Genomic DNA, 13497 nt, shown 5'->3' with positions numbered 1-13497 from the left:
GGAAATTTCCTTTAAGCCTTATTTAGCTCCATTTTGGCTCCGGACTAATTGCTTTACTTCTTCATCTTTGGGAACATCATCAAAGGCCCGAGATTGACCGCTTTCGAAGAATAAACACATTATACGAGCAATGGGCTACGACCTTTTTTTGTCATTTTCTGAACTTTTTCTGAATATCTTTGCTTGACTCAAAAAAAACTTTAATGGACCGTTCTTAGCTCATTTTAACTTTATTGTCCTAAAATACACATAAACATAAATTAAGACTAAAACATGAAATTAAGATAGAAGCAAAGACTGAAATACCCTACCTTAGGTGCTGAAATGTGCAACATTTAAGCACTTATCACTAAACCTTTTCAATGTATAAAGATTGAATCTTTGAAAGAAAATGAGGTTTTTGAGTTAAACTTATTCGGGTTCCCTTTGACGTCCCGTAAAGTGTTTTACAGAGTAAAGATTGAATCTTTGAATGAAAATACCTCAATAAAGGTACTGATCGGTTGATCAACTATACATCAACCTTCGCAATAGCACGAATCATTGTGAAATAGGGCTATTGGTCGGGTACTGGGACTACGCTAGTCTAAGGCAACCTAAATGTCTAGAATCATTCTAGAGTGATGAGGGGTTGTTTATAAAGGTTTTGTTTGTTGTCACTTAAATTAGGAATTCAAAGCGCACAAAACACTAATTTGCATAGAATTTAGGATGAAATAGAACAATAGAGAAAAGGAGACTAGGGAAGTGAATCCGCCTTCATCCCTATACATATGCTAGATTAGACCTAAATTGGGGAAAAAACAACATATGATGGTCAAGACTTACATAGCAACACATGGTTGCCATATAAGTAATCAAGAGGTACATTAGGTCTCAAACAAGTATAATCCATCAAAAGATAAACATGCTTAGACTACCTAACTAAGGTGTAGCTTATACACATTTACTTAAATGAGAGACTATCAAGTTCTTGACAAAATGATAAAGCACATGGAGTTAGAGATTAAGCATACACCATCAAAGGATTTCCTAAGCAATGGTCTATCAAAGTCACCTATCAACATGCCATGAAACCATTTCATAACCTTGCTTCCACTCTCACCATGAAAAACTCAAGCAATATGATTACTCTAAGACATCATCTAAAGCAAGATAATCAACTTAAAGAAATCATCCATACATGTATCAACATTCATTACAACAAATGAGGTGCTCTTGGTTATGAAAAGACCATAAAATATACATGGCAAATCCCCAAAATAGACTATCCTAGGACATGCTTACAAGGGAGGGACTTCATCACCTCCCTAGAGAAAGAGTTAGTTACCCATTGCTAAGCTAGAAGAAGGAAGAAGCTCCATCTTCATGGCCATTTTCGTGCAACCTTCTTGGTGCTTGAAGAACACACCTCCTTTGCTCCTTTCTCTCTCTTCTAATCTTGTAAAAAAATGTAGGATAGCAAATGTGTGGCCTTTGGTAGCCTTTTATTCTCCAACAAAACCCTCTCTCTCCTCCAAGGAACACCTCCAACCACTTCATAAAGAAGGAAGATGGCATTGAGGAAACCAATGTGCAAGTGGCTGAAATTGAGCCATTTCCGAGTGCAATCTGCCTGATTTTCGAGCACTCGAAAAGTGGTCTCGAGCACTCTAAATTAGTGCAATGTGCAACATGCTCTTCTTGCTTAGCGCTGACCTACTTTGGTAAAACTGCTACAAGTTTGTGCCCCGAACTTCGAATGATGATCTGTTTGAAGATTTGGAGAGCTGATTCAGTGCTTTAAACACTTCATGTTTTGATGAAGACCCAATTCTCAAGTCTGGTTGGTCGAAAATGGGGAGAAAGGCAGTACTTCAGTGCTGCCAGGCAGTTCTGCGCACCTCTGTTAAGAAGATCATAACTCTCTGCTCCAAACTCTGAATGATGAACCGCTTGAAGATTTGGAAAGCTGATTCAGAGATCTAAATCTTTCATGTTATGATGGAAGTCCAGTTCTTGAGTTTGCTAGGTCGAAAATGGCGACAAAAGTCAGGATCACTGCTGCCAGAAATTCAGAAATGTTATCCTTTTTGTTCAAAATTCCACAAGGCATCATTTTTGCTTCCTTTTTGCACTTTAACCTGAAAATGCATAAAAACATGCAAATGGAGTTAATCTACATAAAATAATCAATTAATGGACTTTGTTAATGTAATTTAGGGCGCTTGAATATACAGTATTCAACGCTTATCACACCCCCAAACTTACATTTTGCTAGTCCCTTAGCAAAACCAAACTGCAAAGCTCAATGGAATGAAAACATGGGAATACTATTACAAAAATATTCACCATGGCAAAGATAAACATAAACATAGCTCAAATACAACTTGAAACAGATAAAGAGCTGGAGACGGGATCATTGGGAAGACTACCTTGCATATATGAAGCATTGATACAAAAATTGGGAAAAACCATTTCAACATGCATGCATCAATATCATAGTCCATATAAATAATTCAATTGTCATCTCTTAAATGGAAATAACTCAAACTCCAGTGAAAGTGAATTGGATTCTCAACAAGCGGCTTTTACTTTCTTTTCCAATTCCACAACACAAGTTTTCAAATCATTGAATTCCCCTTTAAATGAGGTCCCTAAGGCATGATTTTATTTACAAGACAACTTTTGTTGCTTGTTGACAATTTATTGCAACTCATAAGCGAAACATAGAATGGTTGTGCAATGCTGAAGTCCCTTAAGCTTTCTAACCAACCCTTGTAGCAAGCGTTAGGCCAACAGCTCCCAAACCAGATGGCTTTAGGGTGTTAAGTGTAGAGACACGCCTAGGGCTGAATAGCTCAAGTTGGAAAGGCTACGAACTCCAACGAACCATGTTTATTACAATTTTTTTTGAATGACCGTGCAATGTTTAAGTCCCTTAAGCTTTCTAACCAACCCTTGTAGCAAGCGTTAGGCCAACAACTCCCAAACCAGATGGCTTTAGGGTGCTAAGTGTAGAGACACTCCTAGAGCTTAATAGCTCGAGTTGGAAAGGCTACGAACGTCAACTGGTCAAAATTTTGTTTTATATTTTTTTATTTTTTTATTTTTTTATTTTTTAGAAACATGCCAAAGGTATACTTCTATCAGGTTCATCAAATCAGATTAACTAGGCCAAGGTCAAGGTTAATCAAGTTGCATGCCTCACAGTTAAGTTTCCAATGTGCATCTGTGCATTGTGAAGCTTATAAGAGTGTAAATCCAGCAAGAATCTAATTGAGGCATTTATACAGACTACATTGTATTTGCATGATCACATCAAATTCAAATTTCTTTATTTTCAAAAATTTCTCAATTGCTTCTATACACAAGGTATTAAACATATGCTTTGTCTCCGACAAGTTCCAAGTTACACTATAATTGCTTTACAAAAATATGATACCAAAACTATGCCAAGAATGCTTTGATGCACCCCCAAACTTAAATTACACAGTGTCCTCAATGTGGGACATGGATGTAAGTTAGAGACAAAAATGACAAAGAGTAAAAAAAAAAGGAACAACAATACCCAGGGGGAAGAAACGGCATCTTGATACAAAAACCCCCAAACTTGAATTGGACGGCTCAACCTGGAGAGCATCATGAAGAACAAAAAGAAACAACCACAAACAGCATGAATAGCAAAAGCATAAATATAGAAAAAGAATGTACCGAAAGTGAACAGAACAGAAAGAATTTGCATTGCAAAAAGAGTTTACATGATTACAAAAAGAGCTGTACAGGGATCACGTCTACTAGAGCAACCTACATAGCAAATTCTGATAGTTCAAAAGGAAAACAAAAGATACAAGAGAAATAGGTACATATGAAACAAAAAGATAAGGTCCAACACTCGCAACAAGCTACGGTCCAGAGGGTAAACGGGCGAGGATGGAATGGAGGAGAGATTGAGTCTTACGCCGTTCAGCGGAGGCCAAACGACATTCCTCAGTGGCGACACGGCGGTCTTCAGCAGCAAGACGACGATCGTCTTCAGCGCGTGAAGAAGTCTCACACAGAGTCCGAGTGTACGCGGACAAAGAATTCTCAAAACGATCCAGTCGCTCATGAATACTGGCAAAGCTAGCCCGGAGGAAAGCCTGGTCCTGGTGAGAGTCGACCGGAGGCTCTACCTTTGCAGCGGCTGCTGCGGTGGAAGCATCCTCAGAAGGAGGAGGAGATGGAGCATGGATGAACAGGGGGGCAGCAGGCTGAGGGGTACTAGAATGGCTAAGAACATTGATCCACCGGCGCTGGGTAAAAATTTTAATCTTTTCGCCTTTTGGTTCATGGGGAGGAACAATGAAACCCTTGTACTGAAGGAGCCGAGTGATGAAAAACGACAAAGGCAATTTCCGATTTTCAACTCGCGGAACCCGTGCATTATGAGCATCATGCCAAAACTTCATAAATGTGGTCCAAATGAGCTCTGGGACGGAGAACCATTGGCCTTGGTCCATGGCATATAAGGCTTGCAAAAGGAGGCCCCGACGCTCGGTGCTATGCACCAAAGGGCAGACATTGTGCTTGAAGACAGTGTCAATGAACCACAGGCGTTCCGGAAGATTGGTTTTGCGGATAAAAGACCGGGGCCTAGTAGGATCGTCAACAGTGCAAATGGCAGCGGCAATCTGCTCCATAGTTAATGTATCCGGCTCCTCATATAAAGGGAGATTCTCACTATTGACAATGTCATCGGGGCACTCAATGGGGCAACCAGAAACCTGAATGATGTCAGTCATAGTGAAAGCATAGGTGGTGCCATCAATGGATGTAGTGAGAGAAATGGGTGGCTCTTCGGGGCATTGGAGATTCTGGTAGAAGAGGCGCACTACACGGGGGTAGACAACCCTGGCAAGGGGTGCGCAAATGTGCTACAGACGCCGGTTAGTCAATTCGGCGACAGCCCACGAAGTAGTGGGTAGAATGTCAAATGCATCCGTGAGCGGAAATGAGAGTTCGTAGTTGAGTTGTTTGCGATCCCAAGGATCACGTGGTCGCTCACGATTGACAGCACGGGCACCCGAAGAGGGTCTAGGAGGGCGAGTAGGACCGGCACGAAACATTTAGAGAGGTGGACTTGGTTGAGGAATTTCAGCGAACATCTGGCGTGCACCACAAAAAGGAGAGGGTGAAAATGAGTGGGGTGGATGAAGCAAACCCAAAAATTTTGACAAGCAACGAAGCTCTAGCATAGAGCTAGGATCAACAAACCATCAACACAACAAAACACCAACATTGCAAGCCCATCCTCCTTGTAAAATCATCATGAATGAACAAAGGCAGGAAAAACAAAGGGAGAAGAGACTGACCTGAATTGCACTCTATCCTAGAGTAAGAAGAATGGTAGGAAGAGGGAGGGGAGATGATGGGGTGGTGGTTGTGGAGGAGGGTAGGTGGGTGAGTAGGGGGAATTGCATGGGGGAGAGAAAGGTGGTGGCTGTTGAGGGAGGTGATAAGAGGTTGCAGAGAGGGGGTGGCTGCCGAGAGGATGGATGAGAGAGGAAAGGTGGTGATGGTTGATGGATGTGGTGAGGGTTTAAAGAGAGAGAGAGGTGAGGTTTGGGTGAGTTGTTGTGGGTGAAGGGAGAGAGAGAGATGGGCCGAGAGGGAGAGAGAGATGAGCCGAGAGGGTGGGGATTGTTGGGGGTGAAATAGAGGAGGGCTGGGGGTTAAAAGGATTGAGGGGTTGGTTGGGTTCGAGTGCTCGAAGAGGCCCTTCAAGCACTCGAAATAAGGACAGAGGGCTCGGGCCAAGGGCAGGAAGAGGTCGAGCACTCGAAGCTTGGGCTTCGAGTGCTCGAAATAAGAGCAGTGGGTGAGGTTGAAAGAAGTAGGTTTGGAGATGGGGTGTGTGTGGTTGGTTGAAGGTTGTTGGAGATGTTTGGTGTGGTGTATGAGTGAAGTGGGCTGAGGTTTGTTGGGTTGAGTTGCCGAGAGTGAGGATGGTGGATGGTGGGTTGGTGAGGAGGTGGGTTGTGGTTTGCATGGATGGGGTTGGTGGTGTGAGGTTAAGGGGCATGGTAGAGAGTGGTGATGAGTTAGGGGAGAAAGCTGCGTGGGTTTGCATGCATGCATGCATGGAGCTTGCATGCATACATGGATGTCTTGGGTGGTGAAGGTGGTTAGTTTGGGTTGAGGGAGTGGTGCATGGTGTAGATGGTTGGGGTTGTATGGTTGAGTGTGGATGAGGTTTGTTTGGTTTGAGTGGCCGAGAGTGAGGGTGGTGGATGGTGGGTTGGTGAGGATGATGTCGGGATGGGGAGGTGGGGTTGAGGTTGAGTTGGTGTGGTGTGTGAGGTTGGTGAGGTGGTTAGAGGTTGGGATGGGTTTGCATGCAAGATTTGCATGCTTGGTTGGGGAGGTGTGGGTGGTTTTGGCATGCATAGGCATGCAGGGTTGGGGGTTGAGAGGAGGAAGAAAAGTGGAGGGGCATGCATGCATGGGGCTTGCATGCAAGAGGTTTGAGGTTGGTTGATGCTTGGTTGGCATGGTTGAGGCTGGGTTGGTGAGGAGGCTGATTCGAGTGCTCGAACTGAGCCTGCGAGCACTCGAATTGAAGGCAGCCAAGAGAGGTTGTAAGATGGATGCAGGTTGGTGGTTTGTGGAAGTTAGTCTGCATGGGTTTGGGGGGGTGGTTTGTTGATGGAGGTCGAGCACTCGAAGCTTGGTCTTCGAGTGCTCGAAATTTGGGCAGTGAGTTGGGTTAAGAAACTTGGGCACTCGGAAGGGGGTTAGGATTGCTCGAAAGTAAGGCAGAGAGTTGGGGTCTTTGGGTGAGAGAAGTTCGAGCACTCGAAGTTCAACTTCGAGGGCTCGAAGCCTGGACAGTGAGCTCAACTGATGAGTGCATGTGAGTGCAAAGTTTATGAGGGCATTTGAAGAGCAATCAAGCTGTTGCATGCAGTGGCTTGAGTGTTGGGGAGGAGGAGTTCGGATAAATGAAGCTTGGGAGGAAAACTGGAGCACTTAAAGCTTGCATGAGGATTAAAACAATGCATGAACGCAATGCAATGGTGCTTTAATGCCACATGTGAACCTAAACTCTAACATTTCTTGACCATTTCATGCAATGCAAGTTCTGGAACCTGAACTTAATACAATGCAAGTTCCTTTGCATGCATGAATAAACTGTGCATCATGTTGGCATCAAAGCTGCATGCATTATGATTATGATTATGATAAAAATATGTATATATATAAAGAGGTGATTAATGATTATTTATTTATTTATTTATTTATTTATTTATATATATATATATATATATATATATTATTATTATAATTTTTTTTTTTTTCCCAATTTGATCAATGCATTAGCAAGATGTTGCAAAGTTTGACAAATTATCCATCCAGGCATTGGATTGGAATAATGTGCCAAGTTTCAAATTTTCCATGCATGGCTTCAAATTTTTCCAATTTTGCACTTCACCCAATGCATGGATGAGTTTAAGAACATTTCAACAATGCATTGAAGATGAGAGTCTATGCATGTGAGTGCCATGTCGGAAGTCCGAGAAAATTGCCTGATAGGGCCGGAAACTTCCGGGAAAGAAAACAAGAGTTGAGAAGGTCTAAGAAGCCAGTCTAAAAATGTGGAACACAACTTAAGATAGTTCCAGAGAAAGTTAAATTTTGGCATTTCTACACCGTTTCCCAGAAAATTTGCAAGGCACGAGCAATTTCAAAGAGAAGGAAGCTTGGAAATTGAAAGAATTGCTTCCCTTGAGTTGCTAAATTTAATGTCGATAGCTAGACAAAGCTAGAGCAGGCACTAATCCTCATAAATTGGATCCGTCAAGAGGACTTCCTCAACTTTTCGGGTTAGGATTGTGCCGTCAATGCAAGGCTTAAGCCTTTGGCCATTTACCTTGAAGAGTGATCCACTTGCAGGATCATGAAGTTCGATTGCTCCATGAGGAAAGACGGTAGTGACAATGTATGGACCATCCCATCTTGACCGGAGTATACCGGGAAAGAGTTTCAAGCGGGAATTGAAAAGCCAGACCTTTTGTCCCGGGGCAAAAGACTTCTTGACGATGTGTTTGTCATGAAAAGCTTTAGTCTTTGCCTTGTAAATTTTTGCGCTTTCATACGCGTCATTACGCAATTCCTCAAGTTCATTTAATTGCAACGCACGATTAGAGCCGGCTTGTTTGAGATCAAAATTGAACCTTTTTATAGCCCAATAAGCACGGTGCTCTAATTCTACCGGGAGATGACATGCTTTGCCAAAGACAAGTCGATATGGTGACATGCCAATGGGTGTCTTATAAGCTGTCCGGTAAGCCCAAAGCGCATCGTTTAGCCTTACTGACCAATCTTTGCGGTCCGGTCTAACCGTTTTTTCCAAAATGTGCTTAATCTCCCGGTTAGAAATCTTTACTTGACCACTCGTTTGAGGGTGGTAAGGTGTAGCAACCTTATGAATGACGGAATACCTAACAAGGACGGATTTTAGATAACGATTTTGGAAATGAGATCCGCTATCATTAACGATTCCTCGGGGCGTACCAAAACGACTAAAGATGTGAGACTGAATGAAATGGATCACGACTTTATGATCATCGGTTTTGGTAGCCTCGGCTTCAACCCATTTAGACACATAATCCACCGCTACAAGGATGTACTCATAGCCATAAGAAGATGGAAATGGTCCCATGAAGTCAATCCCCCACACATCAAAAATTTCAACAATGAAAATGTTGGTGAGGGGCAACATGTCTCTACGGGACATGGATCCAAGTTTTTGAGATCGTTCACACGATTTGCAAAAATTGTATGCATCCCGAAACAAGGTAGGCCAAAAGAATCCGCTTTGAAGAACTTTGTTAGCGGTCTTTTTGGCACTAAAATGGCCTCCACAAGCAAGAGTATGGCAAAAATTTAGAAAGCTTGTGGCCTCGGTTTCAGGGATGCATCGCCATATGATTTGGTCCGGGCAATACTTGAATAGTTCCGGATCTTCCCAAAAGAAATGCTTGACTTGGGAGAAAAACCGATCCCTCTCTTGTTTGGACCAATGAGCTGGAATTTTGCCAACCGCAAGATAATTGACAATATCCGCAAACCATGGAAGAGTAGAATGTGAAACTTGAAGAAGTTGCTCATCCGGAAAGGAATCACGGATGGCTGCGAATTCTGAAGATTTCTCAATAAGTAAGTGAGAGAGATGATCGGCGACAACATTGTCGGTCCCTTTTTTGTCCCGGATGTCAATGTCAAACTCTTGAAGTAAGAGGATCCATCGAATTAAACGGGGTTTTGTCTCTTTTTTCGCTAACATATGCCTAAGAGTGGCATGATCTGAAAAGACGATGACCTTGGAGCCAAGAAGATAAGAGCGAAATTTATCCAAGGCGTACACCACATCTAGCAATTCTTTTTCAGTGGTGGTGTAGTTCAATTGGGCATCGTAGAGAGTTTTGCTAGCATAATAAATGACATGCGGAAGTTTATCCACACGTTGGCCCAAAACTGCCCCTAATGCATAGTCGGATGCATCACACATGATCTCAAAGGGAAGAGACCAATTAGGGGGTTTCATGATTGGGGCGGAGGAGAGGAGAATGCGAAGTTTGATGAAAGCTTCCACGCAAGCGTCATCAAAATTGAACGGAACATCCTTGGCTAAGAGATTACACAAGGGCCGTGAGATTTTGCTAAAATCTTTGATGAAGCGACGATAGAATCCGGCATGGCCAAGAAAAGAACGGATTTGACGGACGGAATTTGGAGGAGGAAGATTAGAGACTAACTCAACTTTTGCCTTGTCTACCTCGATTCCCCGCTTAGTAATGACATGTCCTAAAACAACGCCTTCTTGGACCATGAAGTGGCTTTTCTCCCAACTTAGAATGAGATTCGTCTCTTTGCATCTTTGGAGCACAAGAGATAAATTTTTGAGACACGAGTCAAAGGAGGAGCCAAATACGGAAAAATCGTCCATGAAAACTTCCAAGAAGCTTTCAACCATATCGGAGAATATGGACATCATGCACCTTTGGAACGTTGCCAGTGCATTGCATAGACCAAAAGGCATGCGTCGATAGGCAAAAGTACCAAAGGGACAGGTGAATGTTGTTTTCTCTTGATCTTGGGGGGCGATTGCCACTTGGTTATAGCCGGAATAACCATCAAGAAAACAATAGAAGCTTTGGCCGGCTAACCTTTCTAGGATTTGATCAATAAATGGGAGTGGGAAATGATCCTTCCTAGTTGATGAATTTAGTTTCCGATAGTCAATGCACACACGCCACCCGGTGGTGGTTCGTTGTGGCACGAGTTTACCCGCTGAATTTTCAACAACGGCGAGCCCGGATTTCTTGGGGACAACTTATGTGGGGCTCACCCACTTGCTATCAGAGATAGGATAGATGATTCCCGCATCTAGCAATTTGATCACCTCTTTCATGACCACTTCCTTCATATTAGGATTTAACCGGCGCTGGACCTCTCTAGTAGGCTTTGCGTCATCCTCCATGTGAATGTGGTGCATACAAATGGAGGGGTCAATTCCTTTCAAATCTGCCACTGTCCAACCAATAGCTTCTTTATGCTCTTGGAGCACCGTTAAAAGGTTGGTCTCTTGGTCGTTTTGAAGATCCGAGGCAATAATGACCGGAAGGGTTTGCTTTGGACCAAGGAACACATACTTGAGATGGGCTGGGAGCGGCTTAAGCTCAAGTTGTGGTGGAGATAACAATGATGGGACCGGAGGAGTGGTGGAAAGTTGGGGAAGTGGTTCTTTTGGGATTTTCCAAGGAGGTACATCCATGATAGCATTAATATCAAGCAAGGAATTTACTTCTTGAATGGCTTGATCAACATCAAAGTTTGAGAAGTCAAAATGGGACATGCAAGTTTCAAGAGGATCTTTGCTTAGAATGAAGGGGAGAGATTCTTCGACCACTTCATCAATGACATCCACAAGAAAACAATCATCCTCATTGGGGGGATGTTGAGTTGCATGAAAGATATGGAGTTTGACTTGCATGTTTCCAAAAGCAATGTCCATCACCCCGGTTCGGCAATTAATTGATGCATTAGCCGTGGCTAAAAATGGCCTACCAAGGATCACGGGAATGTGCTTTTTTGGGTCATGGACCGGTTCCGTATCAAGAACCACAAAATCTACCGGGAAGTAGAATTTGTCCACTTTGATGACAACGTCCTCGAGAATACCTCGTGGATGCTTGACCGATCTATCGGCAAGTTGCAAAACCACGGAAGTCGGCTTAAGATCTCCCAAACCAAGTTGTAAGTAGACTGAGTATGGAATTAAATTCACACTAGCTCCTAAGTCAAGGAGGGCCCTCTCGATTTTGCTGTCACCAATGACGCAAGAGATTGTGGGGGCACCCGGATCCTTATACTTCGGGGGAGTGCTGTGCTGAATGATAGCACTAACATTTTCAGTCAACCTCACTTTTTTTGGCAAATAATTTTTAGAAGTGCGCTTTTGAGTGCACAAATCTTTGAGAAATTTTGCATAGGGAGGGATTTGCTTGATAGCATCCAAGAGGGGCAAGTTAATCTTCACTTGCTTGAAAACTTCCCACATGTCTTGAATTTTACAATTCTTGTTCCCAAAATGTGTCGACTCTTGAAGACGTTGAGGAAACAGAGCTTTTGGCTCATAAGTAGTTTCCACATTTGGGGTGACATGTGTGGGATTTCCGTGAATGGTATTTGGACAAGAATTTGGATTAGAAGAGCTTGGATTCAGATTTTTCAAAGGAGAAAATTCCTCACTTTTGTCTCCATCGACCTTGTTGTCAACCACTCTACCACTCCGAAGGGTGGTGATAGCTTGAACTTGTTCATGAGTCGGCCCACTCGGAGGAGGGGTTTCGTCAATCACATGCATTCCTCTAGGATTTTCAAAAGGTTGAGAGGGAAGCTTACCCTTGTCCTTTTGAAGCAATTGATTCACCGAGTTAGCCATTTGGCCCACTTGATTTTCGAGATTAGCTATGGATTGAGTATGAGAGTGAACCATCTGGAGAGTAGGCTGCAAGGATGTCAAGAGTTGCTTGTTGGCATCCATTATTTGCTTATTTAATGATTCCATCATTTGCTTGTTTGCAGCTACTATCTCGTCAGTTGGACACACAGGAGGTTGATTGGAGACATTTGGATTGTAGGGAGGACGGTAGCTTGAAGAGGCTTGGAAAGGTCTACCTTGATATTGAGAAGAGGGCTGATTTTGCCGCCCTTGGTTTTGGAATTGGGAATTTTGTGGGGCTTGTTGCCGCCACGAGAAATTCGGATGATCTCGCCAACCTGGATTGTAGGTGTTGGAATATGGATTGTTCCCGGGCAGCGAGAACATGGCATTAGCTTGCTCTTGGTTGGGATTGGGAAATTGCTCCGGTGTGGGGCAATCTTCCGAGAGATGGAATTGACTAGTACATGAAGCACAAACTGAACTTGCCGAATTTTGAGACAATGAAGGAGGAAGATGTGGTGCCATCAATTGGTAGAATTTATGAGCGATGGCATCCACTTGAGATGATTCCTCCCTTATTGACTTTGGTTGACAAGGGTTGGTGTTGTTTGGAGTGGTTGTGGTCGGAGCCCTACGAGAATTGTGTTGAAGTGAATTTTCACTCAAATTCTCAAGTAAGGTCCAAGCCTCATCCGCATTCTTGGACATAAACATCCCACCACAAGAAGAATCAACCATGAATCTATGGGTTTCGGTCAAGCCAGCATAGAAAGCTTGCACTAATTTCCATTTTGGGATCAAATGATGAGGACATTTTCGAAGAAGATCTTGTAGCCTTTCCCAAGTCTCGTGGAGTTGTTCTCCATCAACTTGAGAAAAGCTTAGAATGGAACGCCTCATTTGGTTGGTTTTACTCACCGGATAATACTTCTTAAGAAATTCTTGTTGCAATTGAGCCCAAGAAGTAATAGAGTTGGGAGCGAGGGAGTTCAACCAATATTTTGCCCTATCCTTTAGGGAGAATGGGAAAAGATGGAGATGAAGTGCATTGTCCGGAAAACCTCTCAACCGGATGGTCGAACAGATTTCAAGGAACTCATCAAGATGCTTATATGGATCTTCATTATCAAAGCCATGAAATGATGGAAGCATTTGAATAGTACTAGACTTGATCTCATATTGAGCTGCATCGATGTTTGGCATCACTATACAAGAAGGAGAAGCATAGGTGGTAGGAATGAAATGATCTCTAAGAGTCATTGGTTCTACATTAGGAATTTCAGCCCTGTCATTCCCCGAATTTCCTACGTTATCCCCCATTATATTGAATTCAGTTTCGAGATCCCTTGTAAGAGTGGGTTCCCTAAGGTTCCGTCTAAGAGTTCTTTCAAGTGAATTTATATCAATAGGCGAGTCAAGTGTGGGTAGAGAGAGTGACCTATGGCCGAACATCAACAATTCACAACAACATCATCACAACAAATCTTTATCATCAACTCCACATACGATGTTCCCTTTCTCCTCAA

At 43.0% G+C, this 13497-nt stretch overlaps 1 pseudogene; it reads right to left on the bottom strand.

Annotated features, from left to right (window-relative positions):
- The window catches only part of LOC132270573 (uncharacterized), a 30739-nt pseudogene that overhangs the window by 6277 nt on the left and 10965 nt on the right, over window positions 1–13497 (bottom strand).

Source organism: Cornus florida, unplaced genomic scaffold (genome assembly GCF_030987335.1).
Source record: "Cornus florida cultivar Cherokee Brave unplaced genomic scaffold, ASM3098733v1 CherokeeBrave_3.0.0_Hap2_Chr08, whole genome shotgun sequence".
Classification (NCBI taxonomy): domain Eukaryota; kingdom Viridiplantae; phylum Streptophyta; class Magnoliopsida; order Cornales; family Cornaceae; genus Cornus; species Cornus florida.
This window is presented reverse-complemented; position numbering and strand designations above follow the sequence as displayed.